Here is a 20,316-nt window from a genome sequence, read left to right as displayed (position 1 = left end):
AAGAAGTTGATCATCAAGAAGAAAGTTGTTCAGACGGGGGAAAGAGTGCACAAGAAGGCACTTCTGCCAGCATACCAACTGTTGTTTGAGTTGGTGAACAAGGTGCTGCTACCTATGGCTGAGAGGATGTCTATTGCCTCCATTACGGACATGGTTTTTCTTGAAGCACTAGACTCATTCTCCTTTATCAGTTTGCCTGGGATTATGATTGAACATATGCTGAAGGAAGAAGATTTCAAGGATGGGAATCATGGTCTCCCTTAAGGGTTCCTCCTTAACAAAGTATTTGAACATTTTGAGGTTCCCTTGGGAAAAGCATCTATGGGGACAAGAAAGCAATTGTTCACTATGCATACTTTGGAAGAGTGTGTGTATGGTGAATAAGGGAGGAATAGGAAGCAACTCCACTGTAGAGATTAAGCGTCTCTCAGCTGATCGATGCGGAGGATTAAGCATCTGAAAGCACATAATTCCATTCTAGAGTCTAAGCTTATCAGGCCAGCAAGGAACCTGGTTCCAACAGTGCTCAGAGTGAAGAGATTTCCCGTTTGAAGGCTGAAAATGCTGAGTTGAGGAAACAAGTGGGGAACCTGAAGGAGTAGCTGATCAATGATCAAAGGGTTGCTAATGCTCGCATGGATAGTCTCCTCAAGGCTCTTGCTCTCTAATCCTTCCTATTCCCCATCCAGTGTCCCTTGTTTTGTACCCTTCCCAGCCGTTTCCTAATCATGTCCTTTTGTTGCTTCTAATTGTTGACTATGGTACTTTACTTTTTTGATTTGCAATATTTGTGTGACTATGGTACTGCTACTCCTATGTTTTCTTTCCCTCTTATAATTAATGAGAATGACTGCCTATTTTATGCAATGTTATACTCTTGTGTTCTATTTTTAGTCATGTGATGTGCACACAAGTGGCATGGGTTAAAGTTGTTGGACTTCTTTTTGCATATGCCTGTCTAATTCTTTTAATGATGCCAAAAGGGAGAAGTTAATTGAAAGGGGAAACTGGTTCTCAGGGTGAAGGTGTCTGATTCATATGGGGAACATGTGAAAATCTGGTTCTCTGAAGGGAATATCAACTCTAAGTTTGTCTTCATCAAAAAGGGAGAAATTGATAAGATATGCGAGTGTGGTTTTGAAGATTTGTCAAATTTCATGAAAGAACCAGATAGGAACCTGATACAATCAATTCCCTTGTACTCTTTGAAACATACCCTATTGACTGGTTAAATTCTCAAGGAAAACAAATGAGAGAATAACAGAGGGAACATATAGGATCAGTTCCTCAGGTCGTCGCGCAAGTCAATTCTATAGTTGTTAACGCCGTTGCACTATACTTGCAACAGTACAATAGCACAAATTTAATTTGCTATGCTGGAAATGCCCTTGTAACTACCCTCATGATCTCTCATATATAAACAACATTTTACAAGGTGTTGACCTAACATTTGCAATTACAAAAATACAAATTTTCTCAAGTGTGCAGCCGCCTCTGTTTCCCTCAGGTACAATGAAGAACAAAACAACTACAAAACAAAGGACCAAATCCCTACATTGAATATGTCGTGTGTCCTTTAGTATTGTTGTATCTTTATCTTATGTTAAGTCAAGAAGAGTCTCTTGGGGGAGCTTGCCAAGCACTTGCTTGTATCTGTATTATTGTGGCTAAGGGAAAAATCAGAAGCCCAAATTTTCCTTAATAGCTGTAATAATACTTTTTCAGATAGCAGTCACAATAAATAAGCATTATGGAGGATAACACATGAAGTCAATATATATGTCGCTAAGAGACATTGTACTTGTGCTTCCTACCATATATTTTCTGGCTCTTAGTTTATTGTGATCATCCTTTTGGCACTCTTTATTAGTATTGATTTTTTTCTACTATTTCTTTACTTTCTTCCTGAGCCGAGTGTCTATCGGAAATATCATCTCTACCCTTCCAAGGTAGGGGTAAGATCTGCGCACACACTATCCTCTCTAAATTCCACTTATGGGACTTTATTGGGTCAGTTGTTATGTTATATTTTATAGCTAAGAGACATAATACTTGCATTTTTATCCCTATTATCTGTTCATTTATATTACAAGAAAAATAAGGTCAAAACTAAGCTCAATAAATTGTAAAGAGTTTAAATTCTACGCATTGAAAAATATTTATATAATTAAGTCATTCATTATATAATTACAATTATTTTGTTTGATAATTTTTAATTGGTAATTTGATAAATTAATAACTAACTTGCCATCCACCGTTAAAATTCAACTAAATCCAATTGCAAATGCAAAGGTGCTACAATGCAGGGTGTCCACTTTGTGATCCAAAATTTTATACTCTCTCCGTTTTAATTTATGTGAACCTATTTTCTTTTTAGTCCATGCCAAAAAGAATGACCTATTTCCTTATTTGGAAACAATTTACCTTTATGGAATAATTTATAGCCACACAAAATATATGTGCCTCATTTTTAACCACAAGTTCAAAAGTCTTCTCTCTTTTCTTAAACTCCGTACTCAGTCAAATGGGTTCATATATATGTGCCTCATTATTATATAAAGATTGCGAAAGGAAAAGGATATCAAATATTTCCAAACACATGCTCATAATATTTCACATTAAGACATCAAGTGTGATGACCCGATAGGGCATTTATATTTTTAACCTTAAATTCTATATTTTAAAACCTTGATTAGCTCCGTTTAGCCTTCCTCTATTTGCATGCATAGTCAGTGTCTTTTTCCGGAAGGTTTTATGTTAAAGTTTGATAAAAATATGAAATCGTGCCTTAAAAACTCATTTGAGTTGACTTCGGTCAACGTTTTGAGTAAACGGACCTGGATAAGTATTTGACGGTCCCGGTGGGTCTGTATCATGATTTGAGACTTGGGCGTATGTTCGGAATCAAATTCGAAAGTCTCTAGCTCGAATTATCACAAATTATTAAAAACTATAAGCTTAAAGATTTAAAGAATTAATAAGTTTGACAGTAGTTTGACTTTGTTGCTACCAGGTCCGGATTTTGGTTATAGAACTTGGTATGGGTTCATTATTGAATTTATGACTTGTCTGTAAAATTTTGTGCAAAACGGAGTTGATTTGACGTGATTCGGACGTCCGGTTGAAAAATTAGCAGTTCTTAAGTTTCATTGAAAATTTCATTTGTTTTGGTATCCAATTCGTAGTTCTAGGTGTTATTTTAGTATTTTGATCGTGCGAGCGAGTTCATATAATATTTTTGGACTTGTGTGCATATTTAGTTTGGAGCCCCAAGGGTTTGGGTGAGCTTTAAATAGGCTACTGAGTGATTTCAGACTTAGTAGAATAGCGGATGCCTCTTCTGTTACTGGTGCTCTACTGCAGGTCTCGCATTTGCGAGTTCTGGCTCGCATTTGCGAGCCTCTCTTCTACGAACAAGGTTTTGCATTTGCGAGCATGGGCTGATTGGGGGACGTTCGCATTTGCGAACTTGCTTCTTCCGCTTTTGCGATGGCAGAATCGCATTTGCGACTCATCGTGTTTCTGGGCAATCTTCTCATATGCGAAGGGTGGTCCACATTTGCAAGGACGTGTGTTCGCATTTGCGACCAAAATATCACATTTGCGATGACTGTCATTTCTGAGAAGGGTTCGCATTTGCGACCACTTTCCCGTATTTGCGATGTTCGCAATTGCGAACAAAATATCGCAATTGCGATATATGCAGCTGGTAAAAGAGGGGGAAAACAGGATTTTAGCTCATTCTTCAAAATTTTCAACCCTAAAAACCTTATGCGCGATTTTTCCAAGAGCTTTTCTTCCTAAAATTCATTGGTAAGTGACTCTAACCTACTTTCTTTCAATTACCCATTGCATTTCATAAGATTTCAACCTTAAATCTAGGATTTCCATGGTAGAAATTAGGAATTTGGGTAGAATTAGAGATTTTTGTTAAATTGGGATTTATACCTCGATTTGAGGTTGCATTTTGAATTGAATTGCATAACCGGGCTCGGGGGTGAATGGGTAATCGGGTTTTGGTCTGAACCTCGGGTTTTGACCAAGCGAGCTAGGGGTTGACTTTTGTTGACTTTTTCAAAAATGATCTAAATTGAACTTATTTCATTCGTGAGTATTTTCTAAAGCTTAATTTGAATCATTTGGTTAATAATTTGAGTGGATTGCGGAGCGAGGTAAATGTTGAGTTTAACCTTGATTTGAAGGAATTAGGAACCCTTGAGCTATGTGCTATGTGAAATTCATGTGTAGCGACGTATATGCGAGGTGACGAGTGTATATATGTCGCCAAAATACTTGTTTCCCTGCTTTCCGTATTTCATTAAGTGTTTCATTCCATGTCTTAATTGTTACATGCTTTATATGCTTCCCTGCCTTTACTTGATACTTGTCAATTATTATTCTAGTGAAATAAGGGTGGATTGATATGGTGAAATAAGGGTGATTTATGATATTGATTAGGATTATATGGTGGGATCGGGTTGTGCACTGCAACATATATTTACTTAATATTACTGATATATGTATATATATATATATATATATATATATATATATATATATATATATATATATATATATATATATATATATATATGGTGGGATAAGGGAGGATAGTGTTGTACGGTGGGATCGGACTGCGTGCCGCAACAGTTTATGTGTTTCCATTCCTTATTGTGTTGTGTTGGCTTCAGTACTTTCATACGGGAATCTAAGAATTGGTATTTCTGGCATTTACTGGTTTTTCTTCGAAGATTGAGTTTTTTTTCATGAGTTAACTGCTTTAGTTTGTTTCCGTGTTTTCCGTTTCTGTCATTATTTTATACTGCATTCAGGTTATATTGTAAGTGATCCGCCTTAGCCTCGTCACTACTTCGTCAGGGTTAGGCTCGGCACTTACAAAATATATGGGGTCGGTTATACTCATACTATACTCTGCACTTCCTATGCAAATTTTCAAGTCGGTCCCGGCGGCGTGTCACTACCCAAAATCCAACTAGTCATGATGGCACCTAAACCAACCCGCTAGGTAAGCCAATTAACCATTATCCAATGTTATGAGATTTATTAAGAAAATAAATAATAATACAACTGCTTTTATACAAGAATTTCCCAAGGACTAGTGGTACAAGACATGAGCTTCTAAGATTTATATTTTTACAAGACTGAATTGAAATAATTACAACATCTGTTTGAAATGTAAATGAACAGAATTCGAATCAGATGCTACCAGGGACAAGTGATAGCTATAACTGGAATGCAGGTACATCTTCAGATCCAGCTCCCGCCGTACGCCGCAACATCTATATCCTACATCTGCACGCAAGGTGCAGAAGTGTAGTATGAATACAACCGACCCCATGTACTCAATAAGTAACAAACCTAACCTTAGGTTAAAAGTAGTGACAAGTTGGGACAAGAGTCAGATTCCAACTCCAATAACCAGCCACTGTTCATAACAAAATATTGAAAATGGTACAAGAAAATAACTTAGGGATAAGATGCTCAACTCGTTCACAGTTACGGAAAATAGGCATGTTTTTCAAGTATAACAGTAAATCCTAATTCTTCCACCAAAATCACCAAAACATATGAGTAAGTTTGAAAACTGTGATTTTTCCATAAACCTTTCAATAATAAATAAGATATTATATTTTCAGATAGCATAAGGAAAGTACATCTCTATGACTACATGTAATTATGCACGTAAAATCATGAATGTCACCAAAACCGGGTAGCATGAGGGAATGCATCTCTATGCATGTTTCTCAAGTACGCACATCAAATGCAATGCATCTCAGTGATGAACTCATGTACTCACACTCTCAGGGTACTCAATCCCACTGTCTCATATTCTCACTCACCATGCTCAATACTCAGCTGACTCAGTCACTCAATACTCTACATGGCAGATCCAGCCCAAACATAAATAAATCTAGGACAGATCCAGCCCAATAAAAATGAATCCACGACAGATCCAGCCAAAAATCTATAGCAACTGCGCCCCATGTGGATATGCAGACATCGGAGGGGCTGATCCAGCACAAGCGCTATAATAAGCCAAATCCTAGCATGAATCAATAAAGCCTACTGTGGGGTGCAGCCCGATCCCATAAATATCACTCACAATATGCCCTCGGCTTCACTCAGACATCAATCTCTCTAGTCTCTCGGGCTCACAAGAATCATGATAATCAGCCCAAACAGTGATGCTATGATGCATAAATAAAGGACAATAGAGACTGAGATATGATATGCAAATAATTGTTGTGACCGAGTATAAATTTCAAATTTAAGCAATTAATTCAACATGTAACACGAACTCTGTGGGTCCCAACAGTACTATCATGTGGCCTACGCATGATTTCTCACATTGATCACAGCTCAATTACTCTACTACGTAGAGATTTCACGTTTACAGATAAGATTAGGTAACTACACAGTACCACAGAAACAACCGAGTCACGATTCACATGTCGCATGCCCACATGCCTGTCACCTCAACACTAAACACATAACACGTATATTCGGGGTTCATACCCTCAACACCAAGTTTAAAAGTATTACTTACCTCGAACAAGCCAAATCCAATACTGAGCAAGCCAAACGATGCTCTAAAAATGCCATCTTGTGCGTACCGACCTCCGAACAGCTCAAAACTAGCCAAAAGTAACTCAAATACATCAAATGAAGCCCAAGGAACAATTTCACATGATAAAGGTCGAAGCTTTAATCAAAAAACCAAAGTCAACCAAAAAGGAAAGTCGGGCCCGCACCTTAGAACCCGACAAAACTCACAAAATCCGACAACCCATTCAATTACGAGTCCAACCATACTAGTTTCACTCAAATCTAACTCAGAATCAATATTCAAACCATCTGAACACATCCGCAGTCACATCATACTCATCACGTAGCCATCCAGCCACTCATCGGGCAACAAATTCCACTCATAGGGACACTACCGAACATATAAGTCCAAAAACACTTACTCACACAATCGAAATCCCCGTGCTCAAGCTACAGTCAAGACCCGATCTCAATTCTTCCATACTGGTCTGTCATCAGCACATAGAAATGACACCTCGCACCTCACCCATAGAATTACAAGCCGTCGATGCACAGCTGATATCGAGCACTCACAGGTGCACATGAATGCGCCGAAGGAATTCAAAGAGATATGCTTTAAGTTGAATCAATGCCGCATGAAAAGTAAAGAAATATGGGAAGTTTATCCTAAATACCCTATGGCCTCTCGAAGATAGGTATGGACGTCATCATACCGATCCACAAGTACTCTACTAGACACTTGCTCATGACTCGTAGAACCTATGAACCTTGAGCTCTGATACCAACTTGTTATGACCCAAAATCCAACAAGTCATGACGGCACCTACCCCAACCCGTTAGGTAAGCCAATTAACCACTATCCAATGTTATGAGATTTATTAAGAGAAGAAAAAATAATACAACTGCTTTTACACATGAATTTTCCAAGGACTGGTAGTACAAGTCATGAGCTTCTAAGATTTAGATTTTTACAAGACTGAATTGAAATAGTTACAACATCTTTTTGAAATGTAAATGAACAGAATTCGGATATAATTCTACCAAGGACAAGTGATAGCCATAACTGGAACGCAGGTATATCTTCAGATCCAGCTCCCGCTGTACGCCGCAACATCTGTTCTCAAGGTGCAGAAGTATAGTATGAGTAGAACCGACCACATGTACTCAATAAGTAACAAACCTAACATTAGGTTGAAAGTAGTGATAAGCTGGGACACTGGTCAGATTCCAACTCCAATAACCAGCCACAGTTCAAAACAATATAATGAAAATGGTACAAGAAAATAACTTAGAAATAAGATGCTCAGCTCGTTCACAGTTACGGAAAATAGGCATGCTTTTCAAGTATAACAGTAAATCTCAATTCTTCCACAAAAAACACCAAAACATATGAGTAAGTTTGAAAACTGTGATTTTCCCACAACCCTTTCAACAATAAATAAGATGTTTCATTTTCAGATAACATGAGAAAAGTACATCTCTATGACTACATGTAATTATGCACGTAAAATCATGAATGTCACCAAAACCGGGTAGCATGAGGGAATGCATATCTATGCCTGTTTCTCAAGTACGCACGTCAAATGCAATGCATCTCAGTGATGAACTCATGTACTCACACTCTCAGGGTACTTAATCCCACTGTCTCATATTCTCACTCACCATGCTCAATACTCAGCTGACTCAGTCACTCAATACTCTACATGGCAGATCCTGCCCAAATATAAATAAATCTAGGACAGATCCAGCCCAATAAAAATGAATCCAGGACATATCCAGCCCAAAATTCCATAGCAACTGCGCTCACTGTGGATGTGCACACATCAGAGGGGCTGATCCAGCACAAGCGCTATAATAAGCCAAATCCTGGCATGAATCAATAAATACTACTGTGGTGTGCAGCCCGATCCCATAAATATCACTCACAACATGCCCTCGGCCTCACTCAGTCATCAATCTCTCTAGTCTCTCGGGCTCACAAGAATCATGATAATCAGCCCAAACAGTGATGCTATGATGTATAAATAAAGGACAATAGAGACTGAGATATGATATGCAAATAATTATTGTGACCGAGTATAAATTTCAAATTTAAGCAATTAATTCAACATGTAACACGAACTCTGTGGGTCCCAACAGTACCAGCATGTGACCTACGCATTATTTCTCACATGGATCACAGCTCAGTTACTCTACCACGTAGAGATTTCACTTTTACAGATAAGATTAGGTAACTACACAGTACCATAGAAACAACCAAGTCATGATTCATATGGCGCACGCTCACATGCTTGTCACCTCAACACTAAACACATAACACGTATATTCGAGGTTCATACCCTCAACACCAAGTTTAAAAGTGTTACTTACCTCGAACAAGCCAAATCCAATACCGAGCAAGCGAAACGATGCTCCAAAAATGCCATCTTGTGTGTACCGACCTCCGAAAGACTCAAAACTAGCCAAAAGTAACTCAAATACATCAAATGAAGCCCAAGGAATAATTTCACATGATAAAGGTCGAATCTTTAATCAAAAGCCCAAAGTCAACCAAAGAGGCAAGCCAGGGGCCGCACCTCAGAACCCGACAAAATTACAAAATCTGATAACCCATTCAATTATGAGTCCAACCATACTTGTTTCACTCAAATCCCACTCCGAATCGATGTTCAAAACTCAAGAATTCGCTCTATGAAAATTTAGTCAAAAACCCTCAACTTTCTCTTTTGAAATCATCAACTAAATGCTTAAAATGAAGATAGATTCATGAAATATAAACAAAACAGAATAGAGAACACTTACCCCAATCCATATGGTGAAAATTGCCTCAACAATCGCTTCAATCTAAGCTCCATAGCTCCAAATATGTAAAAATGGCCGAAACCTCCGAAAGAGAGTACTTTATAATCACTAGGGAAATTAATGAATCGCGATTGCAGAACAACCATCGTGATCGCGATGAATAACCTACACTGCCTCCACAATTATGCTACGCGATCGTGAACTAAGTCATGCGAACGCGAAGCACACAAGCACCCACACTCCGCGACCGCGTTCCTTTATATGCGAACATGATGAAGAAGCTCCCAACTCCAGCTCTAAGCTCAGCCATATGCAAACGTGGTGGCTCTTATGCGAATGCAATGCCAAACTCCAGAAACCAACGCGAACGCGGACAGTTACTTACGAACACGAAAAAGGAACTACTCAACTCCAGATTTTTCATCTACGTGATCGCACTTCTAACTTCGCAATCGCGAAGAAGACTTGGTGCACCAGACACCAGCAGCAACCAGCAAGGCCAAAATGAAGGAAAATGATGTAAAACACGTCCGCAACTCACCTGAGCCCCTCGAGACCCCGTCCAAACATACCAACAAGTCCCATAACCAAACACAGACCTACTCGAGGCCTCAAATCACGCATAATGTCATCGAAATGATGAATCGCACTTCAAATCAAACCTAAATGAACTTTCAACTTCCAAAACTCGTGCCGAAACATATCAAATCAACCCAGAATAAACTCAAATTTTGCACACAAGTCCCAAATGACATGACGAAGCTATTCCAATTCCCGAAAGCACAATTTGAATCCGATATTCTAAAAGTCAACTCTCGGTCAAACTTATGAACTTTCCAAACCTTCAAATCTCCAACTTTCGCCAATTAGCGCCGAAGCCTTCTAGAATTATACAAATGCAAATTCGAGCATACGCCCAAGTCCAAAATCACCATTCGGGCATAACAGAACCATCAAAACTCCGTTCCGGGGTCAAATACACAAAAGTCAAACTTGGTCAACTCTTCCAACTTAAAGCTTCAAACATGAAATTCATTCTTCCAAATCACTTCCGAAAAAACTGAAAAAACAATCAAAACCGATGATTAATACAAATCGTAATACATCATACAGAGCTAACTCATGCCCTCAAACTACCGAGCGAAGTGCAAATGCTCAAAACGACCGGTCGGGTCGTTACACGGCGGTCAGTAGATTGCTCGGGTTGACTATCAGTGTGGAGACTTGAGGTACAGTTGCTCGGCGTTCGCAGCCCTGAAGTACCCTCCTCCTTTATCTTAGCTGTGTATTTTTCTTTCACACAACTTTACTTTTATTCAGACCTTTATCTGTCGTATTCTAGTAGCTCGTGCACTTGTGACACCAGATTCGTGGTTGTATTAGATATTTCAGTTGTTATGTTTTTCCGCACTTTACTTTAGAATTTATTTCAGTTATTTCTGTTTCTTTATTATTATTTTATTTGAATTGTTAAAAAAATGGATAAACTGTTCTAACGTTGGCTTGCTTAATCATGTAATATTTCACATTAACACATCATGTAACAAAGATATTTAGATTGACCATATAGATTATGGCCATAGCTGCTATAACCACGTAATAGCACCATTTATTTATCTATATATATATTACATAAGACAAATAGTTCCATTTATATATGAAATGGCAATAGATTCAGATCCATTTATTTTCAGCAATGGTAATAGCAATAGCAATCTCCATGATAGCAATTGCCATAATCTGCATCTTCCTTGTTCTTGCACCAATGGTTACACTTCTTGGGAAAGCACTTCCCATTCCAGCTTTTGCTAGGCTTCCCACAGTGTTTTGCTTCTGTTATTTGCACCTCTGCACACAGAACCATAGGAAAGGTACTTAGAATTCCTCTAGGTTATTGTAATGTATGCTATATTTTAAGTGCTGAAACGTATTTTATAAGAAGATAATTAAGTGTTTGGATAGAAATAATAAAACTGATAATAAGCACTTGATTTGTTGTGTTAAAATAGTACTGATCATAAGTTATTCTTTTGTTAAAATGCCTAAAATACCCTCGTAATTTTTATAAGAAATTATAAATTTAATAGTATCTTTGTAAAGAAAAGGAGGAACGATGAATACGGAATGCAAATGAAGTTAGGAGTTTCGTTTTGTGAAAGGTATTAATTAAGAATTAGCAAAAATTAGTAAGAATAAAATAAAAAAGTCTTTGTTAAACTAAAAGTGCTTATAAGCCAAAAACTATTAAGTTGAATTGATTTTGATTTATAGCTTTATCTCAAATCCCAAGATAAGTTAAAAAGTACTTATAAGCTAATTTGATGAACTTATAAACTTAGCCAAACACACTTTTAGGCTACAAAATGATCGAAGCATGCTATTTGGTTCATTTCTTTACGAATTTTTGCCATAAAAAGTCATTTCAAAATTACGCCAAGGATACAGATGATCAAATACAAGCTTACGGATCAGGTGACCATTCAAAAATCCCACTCTTATCCTATGGAACAAATCTAGTGGCGCATGCCTTGAGTAGTATTTTGCGCAAACGGTGTAGACCTATAGTCACAATTCAGCTCGTAAGTAAATTTGGGTTTGTGATCAGAGACTGAGTCAGAATTTCTATCTTATGGGTTTTGAATTTTAGAATAACAACTTTAACTGTTAATGACTGAGTCTAAATTGAATATTTATACATATTTAATGAATTCTAAACACCAACTACACTATTTGAGAAAAAATTATTTTGTTCGACCAAACTCGTAGCTTGGCTTGTGCCACTCCCTTATCTGTGATTGCGGTGGTTTTAACAAGTTACTTCATGTACCAAATTGATATTTACTGTGTATTTTCAAGCGGTATCTCAGCCTATTGTATATATCAATACATATTGTTTTTCAGATAATTATATACACATAAAAAAATCACAAAACGATGTGGCCATGCCAATGAGAACAACCCTCAAAAGCTAGAAATTAACACAAACGTAAACTACACATGCGTAACAATTACTTAAGAATTACTCACCAGAAGCAAACATAAGAAGAAAGCAAAAGAGGACAGCACAGATACTTATTTTGCTAACTTTAGGTTGAGCCATTTCTTAAAACTTTTTGAGATGCTTTGTGAAATCAAGTTTATCAGAGGGTCTACTTATAGTGACACAAAAACAATTTTTTAACATACACTTGTGCTTAATTAACCTTTAACACGCAAAATAAAGAAAATGTCAAGTTAACGTTTTGAACTGATCAAATGTTTTCCTTCTTGAACCACCATGAAAGTAACAAGAACTTACTACTGAATAAAAAAAGTAATAATATTGATCAAGGTAAATTACAAAGACTTACTGGAAGCCTGATGATAGTCTTTTATTAATTATTCTTTTCTATGGTTTGTTGCTTTTTCCCCTTCTCTCTCTTATTTTGAAATATTAGTAGTAAATTGAATTATTAAGGGTTTGTCACCCTACACGTAACGGTAACTCATTATTTGTGAAAAATACTAATGGATTCAACTAATATTATTGATAGTGTAAACAATTTTATATAAGTGTTGAATTTTATCATGTTGTAGCATATAATTTGCCTTTTTTTTCAAGTTACTTATTCCATTTTATGGACTATAGTATATAGTTATCTTCTAGGTGACTTGATTGTGGAATTATTCAATAACACTATTATATTAGTGTGTAGAAGTTGAACGCTAAACTAATTCAGCTTGTGTCACGACCCGAAATTCCCATCTCCGGGACAGTGATGGTGCCTAAACTTCAAGCTTAAATACTTCTATGACTTAAAAGTAATAGTCGACACAAGTGGTTGAGAAACTTGTAGGAAAAATGATATTGTATAGCCGCTGTAAAAATAATAGCCGAAAAAATGTATAAAATTTGTATATTTTTTGTATATATATACATTCGGTATGTTATATACAAACATTATACAAATTTTATATACTTTTTCGGCTACCAAATATAAATAGTTTTTGGCACGGGCAAAAAATGATAATACCCCAAACTTGTACAGGAGAACAAAACCCAAGTGGAATTGGTAGAGACAGAAAGTTGTACTGTAAAAAAGGAATTAAAGATCAAGTTGCTTCAAGTTTGAAATTTTCAAAACTATAGTAATGTATTTGTTGGATTATAATGAAACTAAGATACAATTGCATGTTAAATTAATTGATATCTACTCTCTAAGGAAGCACGTAGCAATCAATAGGAGTGAGAATCAGTCGATCAGTTCAGTTCAATTTTTCTTTTATTTTCGATTCAATTCCATTTTTCTTAATTTTGACTTAATTAAATCAGTTCGATCATGTCTGCTTGAGACTTATTTGAACCTTTGTAATTAAGTTGGGCTTTTGATTAAACCTTTATGCTTACTTGATAAGTTATGCGAGTGTGATTTTGATTATTTGTCAAATTACATGTAAAAACTAGATAGGAACCTAATACAATCAGTTGCTCTTGTGCTCTTTGCAACATACCTTGTTGATTGGTTTAATTCTCAGGGAAAACAAATGAGGGAACAGCATAGGGAACATACAGGATCAGTTCTTCAGTTCGTCGCGCAAGTTCGTCGCGCAAGTCAATTCTATAGTTGTTAAAGCTGTTGCACTGTACTTGCAACAGTACAGCAGCACAACTGCAATTTACTAAACCGGAAATGCCCTTGTAACTAACCTCATCATCTCACATATATAAACAACATGTTACAAGGTATTGACCTAATACTTGCAATTACAAAAACACATATTTTTCAACTGCGCAGCCGCCTTTGTTTCCCTCAAGTACATTGAAGAACAAAGCAGCTACAAAACAAAGGACCAGATCCCAACATTGAATATGTCATGTGTTCTTTAGTATTGTTATGTCTTTGTCTTATGTTTTTTATTTATAATTCCGACACAACATTTTTAGAAGTATTTAGTAGGACATTATTTAACTGTCATTGCTTTTGGTTGTTGTCTAGAGTTAGTCAAGAGAGTGACTTTATAATAGAGTTATTACAAAGAGCTTATAATAGAATTATTGTAAAAGGTAAGGGATTAAGAGTTTAATTCCTAGATTGTAATAGGTTGTAATCTGAAGTTTGCTCGGTTAGTGAAGTTGAAATCCTACCAAGGTAGGTCGTGATTTTTAATCCCGTGAACTGGGAGTTTTTCACATAAATATTGTGTGTTTTTTACTTACTGTTGCTTACTGTGGCAACTGATAGAGAACCTGGTTCTCTATACTGTTTAGTGGACCCTTAGTTTCTATCAATTAGTATCGGAGCGGGCACTTTCTAAAAGGTTGACACCTAGAAAGGATCTTCATGGTTGCTCCACCAAACTTCAAGGAAGGACAATCAACCTACAGACCACCAAAATTCAACGGCCAATACTATGGTTGGTGGAAAATAAGAATGCACGAAGCTTGTAGAATTTATTTCGGCGTGTCCTTCTTCGATTACCGATCTCGAAAGTTGAACTACATTCCCCGAGCCCGTATCATCTACCTCGACCGATGACCCCAAATTCGCCAGTGCGTCGGCCTCACTATTCTGTTCCCGTGGCACATGTCGTAAAGTCCATCGTTTGAAATGGCGCAAAGTTATAAGTAGTTTATCTAAATACCTCTGCATTCTACCTTCTCGAACTTTGAAAGTTTTGTTTACTTGACTTACCACCAGTAAGGAGTCGCAGTTGGCTTCAATGATTTCTGCTCCCAAATTTTTAGCTAGCTCGAGACCTGCAATCATGGCTTCGTACTCGGCCTCGTTGTTAGTCAACCTGATAATTTTAATAGATTGTCTAATAATGCCACCCGTGGGTGGTTTCAAAACTATGCCCAGCCCAGACCCCTTTACATTTGAAGCCCCATCCGTAAAAAGGATCCATACCCCCGATGATGTACCTGATTTCAATAGTTCTTTTTCAGCTTCGGGTATGAGGGCTGGTGTGAAATCGGCCACGAAGTCTGCTAGGACTTGAGACTTGATGGCTGTGCGGGGTCGATATTCTATATCGTACCCACTGAGTTCGACGGCCCATTTGGCCAGTCGGCCTGATAACTTGGGTTTGTGCAAAATATTACGAAGTGGGTAAGTAGACAATACGCATATAGGGTGACATTGAAAGTATGGCCTTAACTTCCTTGAGGCGCTTATCAGTGCAAGCGCCAACCTTTCTAGGAGCGGATATCTAGTTTCCGCCTCTCCTAAGGTTCGACTTGTATAATAAACTGAGAATTACGTACCTTGATCTTCTCGAACTAGGTCACCGCTTACGGCGACTTCCAATACTGCCAAGTACAAACAAAGTTTCTCATCGGTTTTTGGAGTGTGAAGCAGTGGTGTGCTTGATAGATATCATTTTAGTCCTTCTAATGCTTGTTGGCACTCCGGGTCCAAGGAAAATCGTTCTTCTTTTTGAGTAGAGAAAAAAATTTATGACTTCGATCAGACGATCTTGATATGAATCGGCTTAGGGCAGTGATCCGACCCGTTAGTCTTTGCATGGCCTTCACGCTGTCTACGACGGTGATGTCTTCGACGACCCTAATTTTATCGGGGTTAATCTCTATTCCCCGATGTGATACCATGAAGCCGAGGAACTTTCCCGAACCGACCTCGAAGGCACATTTTTCGGGGTTGAGCTTTATTTTGTATTTCCTCAGAATCTCGAACATTTCCTGCAAATGAATTAAATGGTCCTCTGCGCGCAGGGATTTGACTAACATGTCATCAATATAAACCTCCATTGATTTTCCTATTTGTTCTTCGAACATTTTATTCACTAGGCGTTGGTAAGTGGCCCCTGCATTTTTTAGCCCGAAGGGCATCACATTATAACAATACGTTCCATATTTGGTGACAAATGAGGTTTTTTCCTGGTCCTCCGGGTTCATATATATTTGATTATACCCGGAATAGGCATCGAGAAAAGTGAGGATCTCGTGGCCGGCTGTGGCATCGATCAAGCGATCAATGTTGGGCAACGGAAAAGAATCTTTGGGGCATGCTTTGTTCAAATCCTTATAGTCCACGCACATTCTAAGTTTGTCCCCTTTTTTAGGGACTACAACTACGTTGGCTAACCATTCGGGATATTTTACCTCCCGAATGGACCCTATTTTGAGTAGTTTGGTTACCTAGTCCTTTATGAAGGCGTTCTTTCTATCGGACTGGGGTCTTCTTTTTTGCTTCACCGGTCTGAACCTATGGTCCAAACTTAGCTGATGCGTCGTTATGTCCGGCGGGATCCCTGTTATATCTAAATGGGACCAGGCGAAACAATCGATGTTATTGATAAGAAATTGAACGCGTTTCTTCCTGAGTTCGGGGCTCAACCCCGTTCCCAAGTATACCTTTTGCTCGGGCCAGCGCTCGATTAATATGAATTGCTCTAGCTCCTCGATCGTCGATTTTGTGGCATCGGAGTCATCGGGAATTACGAAAGATCGAGGGACCCTTTGGTCCCCATCCTCTTCGACTGATAGAAAGAACATTGAGAAGAACTTCAAGGCAGAGAAGATTCTTGTCGGTGGTATTAGACCAGATGATTACAACTTCATCTCAGCTTGTCAGTCTACTAAGGAGATCTGAGAAGCTATCTAAATTGCCCATGATAGAACTACTCTGGTTACGCAGTCCAAAATTGATATGCTTACTACTGAGTTTGTGCTTTTCAAGATGAAGGATGATAAGTCTATTCAGGACATGCACACATATTTCACCTCCACTATCAATGATCTTCACTCCCTTGGAGAAGTCATCCCAAGAAATAAGTTGGTTCAAAAAATACTCAGTGTGTTACCAAGTTCCTGGGAAAGTAAAGTAAATGTTATCAGTGAAGTCGAGGATCTGTAGAAGCTTACTGTTGATGAACGCATTTGTAATATAAAAACCTATGAGATGAAGAAGAAGAAGAAAGATCTTGAAAGAATAAAGCCCAAAAAGGAGAAGAGCCTGGTTCTCAAGGCTGACAACAGTGACTCAAGTGGTGATGAGACAAACATGGCCTATCTTACTCGAAGATTCCAAAAAATGGTTCGTAGAAATGGAGCAATTCCCTAGAGAGGTAGTTCTAGCAGAAATACCAAAGAAAATGATTATTGTCATAAGTGTGGAAAGCTAGGACATTTTATCAAAGAGTGTCCTCTTCACAATGTCGAGGGTCTATCGGAAACAACATCTCTATCTCTTTGAGGCAGGGGTAAGGTCTGTGTACACACTACCCTTCCCAAACTCCATTTATGGGATCAAACTGGATTTCTTGTTATTTTTTTAGTGTCCTCTTCACAAGAAGGACCACTACAAATACAACGCTGACAAACCACATAAGAAATTGTGGAAGAGGATGAAGGTGTTGAAGTGTTGATTTAGCATATTGAGGAAGGAGGAGTGGATGAAAAATCAGATTCTCATGTTGCTGAAGGGTCACATGCATCTGAGTTTTATGCAGTTCAATGTATTGAAGGGGTTATTTCTACATCAGGTAATCTTCCATCCCCTACTATTGTTACAGAAGTTTTGGATAGAGAGGGTGAGAAAATAGGGAGTGATACACTCAAAGAAGGCTCTGTTTCTCTTGAAAAAGAGCATGTTACTGTGGAGACATTGGTTCAGCAGTCTATGTATGATGCTGTTGGTGAAGAGACTTTGGGGGGACCACTAAATCAAAGGGGAAAACATGGTAAGGGGATCAAGTATCTGTTAGTTCTATAGGGGAACCTACAGAGGGACCTGGTCCCTCTGCCCAAGGGGAGATTTCTGCTCCTACTCGGGATGAAACTTCTAGCTATACAAGACAGCCCCCTGGATAGTGCTGTCACGACCCCTTTTGACCACCCTATTAGTGTTCTATTGGATGTTATTTACCTAGAAAAGAAGTCTTTGTCTTAGGAAAATTCTAGTGAGAGTGATGATGATACTGATGATCTGCATGTGATACGGTATATAGCTGCTAGGGATGGGTTAAAGGCCATAAAGGATTCTATTCCCAAACGTCCCACTACTAGACTGTAGAGAAATGATGCACTTGACATTGCCTTGAAAGTAAATAAGGAGAAGAAGAAGAAGAGGAAGAGGCTTTTGAAATGTCGGTTGATTAATGAGGACGATACGTCTGATGTAGTGGAGGTAGATGATGAGAAGCCTGTTAGGGAACCCTCTCCTCTTGTTAGAAAAAACTCTAAGAAAACCGCTGCTGCCAAGCAGAAGAAAATAATATCTGAAAAAGAACTTGTGAGTGACAAAGATGATGAAGTAGAGGAGGAAGGAGAAGTGAAGAAAGAGAAAGTAGAGAAGAAGAAGCCTCTTAGAAAGAGGTAGAGTACTAGTGAAGAACCTAGTTCCTCCAAAAGTCCAAGGGTGGAATTATCTGAGTTAGAGAAGAGGGCAAATCTGAAGAAGCAAAAGGCTATGCGGGGCCGAGTCATTGATCCTGAGATTCTTGAACAACCAAGCATGAGACACCTGGTATAAATTGTGGAATTCCAGAAGTGGACCCATCTATTTGAAGACAAAAGTCCAAAAGTTTATGAAGATGAGGTGAGAAGCTTCTATGATGACTTGTTTGTAGTATATGGGGACACAATTTATTTGAAGGTGAATGGAAAGGGCTTTGTTATGGATGAGCACTTGCTGGGTGAGATTCTTGAGGTACCTACCGTTGGGCTGAAGAATATGGAGGGAACTGGTTCCCCTGACTTTAAGAAGTTAATCATCATGAAACAAGTTGTTCAGATGGGGGAAAGAGTGCACAAGAAGGCATTTATGTCAACATACCAACTGTTGTTTGAGTTGATGAACAAGGTGCTGCTACCTATGGCTTAGAGGAAGTCTATTGCCTCCATTACAGACCTGGATTATCTGGAAGCACTAGACTCCTTCTCTTCCATCAGTCTGCCTGTGATTATGATTGAACATATGCTGAAGGGGGAAGATTTCAAGGATGGGAATCATGGTCTCCCCTAAGGGTTCCTCCTTAACAAAGTCTTTGAACACTTTGAAGTTCCCTTGGGAAAAGCATTTGTGGGGACAAGAAAGCAAATGTTCACTATGAATACTTTGGAAGAGTGTGTGTGTGTGCACGGTTAAGAAGGGAGGAATAGGAAGCAACTCCACTGTAGAGATTAAGCGTCTCTCAGCTGATCGATGCTCAGGAGGCTACCAATGCAGAGATTAAGCATCATGCACACAGTGCCATTCTAGAGTCTAAGCTTATCAGGCTAGCATGGAACCTAGTTCCAGCAGTGCTCAGAGTGAAGAGGTTTCCCGTTTGAAGGCTAAAAATGTTGAGTTGACGAAACAAGTGGAGAACATGAAGGAGTAGCTGATCAATGATCAAAAGGTTGCTAATGATCGCATGGATAGTCTCATCAAGGCTCTTGCTCTATAATCCTTCCTATTCCCCATCCAGTGTCCTTTGTTTTGCACCCTTCCAAGTCCTCTCCTAATCATGTCCTTTTATTGCTTCTAATTATTGACTATGGTTCTTTAGTTTTTTGATTTGTAATATTTGTGTGACTATGGTACTGCTACTCCTATGTTTTCTTTCCCTCTTATAATTAATGAGAATGACTGCCTATTTTATGCAATGTTATACTCTTGTGTTCTATTTTTAGTCATGTTGTGTGCACATAAGTGGCATGAGTTAAAGTTGCTGGACTTCTTTTTGCATATGCCTGTCTAATTCTTTTAATGATGCCAAAAGCGAGAAGATAATTTAAGGGGGAAACGGGTTCTCAAGGGGAAGGTGTCTGATTTATAGGGGGAACTTGTGGAAATCTGGTTCTCTGAAGGGAATATCAACTCTAAGTTTGTCATCATTAAAAATGAAAAAATTGATAAGATATACGAGTGTGGTTTTGATTATTTGTAAAACTTAATGGAAGAACTAGATAGGAACCCGATACAATTAGTTCCCTTGTGCTATTTCCAACATACCCTATTAACT

The 20,316-nt window shown here is 38.3% G+C and overlaps 1 long non-coding RNA gene across 1 annotated transcript; it reads right to left on the bottom strand.

Moving 5' to 3' along the window:
* Window positions 1–10,911: 10,911 nt before the first annotated feature.
* On the bottom strand, window positions 10,912–12,506 carry LOC107792121 (uncharacterized). The gene is made up of 2 exons (XR_012694803.1): window positions 12,397–12,506; window positions 10,912–11,217 (listed from the first exon to the last, which is right to left on the bottom strand). It is a non-coding gene; the product is annotated as an uncharacterized LOC107792121 (long non-coding RNA).
* Window positions 12,507–20,316: the final 7,810 nt, after the last annotated feature.

The sequence above is a fragment of the Nicotiana tabacum genome, chromosome 9, assembly GCF_000715075.1.
Source record: "Nicotiana tabacum cultivar K326 chromosome 9, ASM71507v2, whole genome shotgun sequence".
Taxonomy (NCBI): Eukaryota; Viridiplantae; Streptophyta; class Magnoliopsida; order Solanales; family Solanaceae; genus Nicotiana; species Nicotiana tabacum.
Note: the sequence above shows the minus strand (reverse complement) of the source record. Positions and strands in the feature narration are given on the sequence as shown.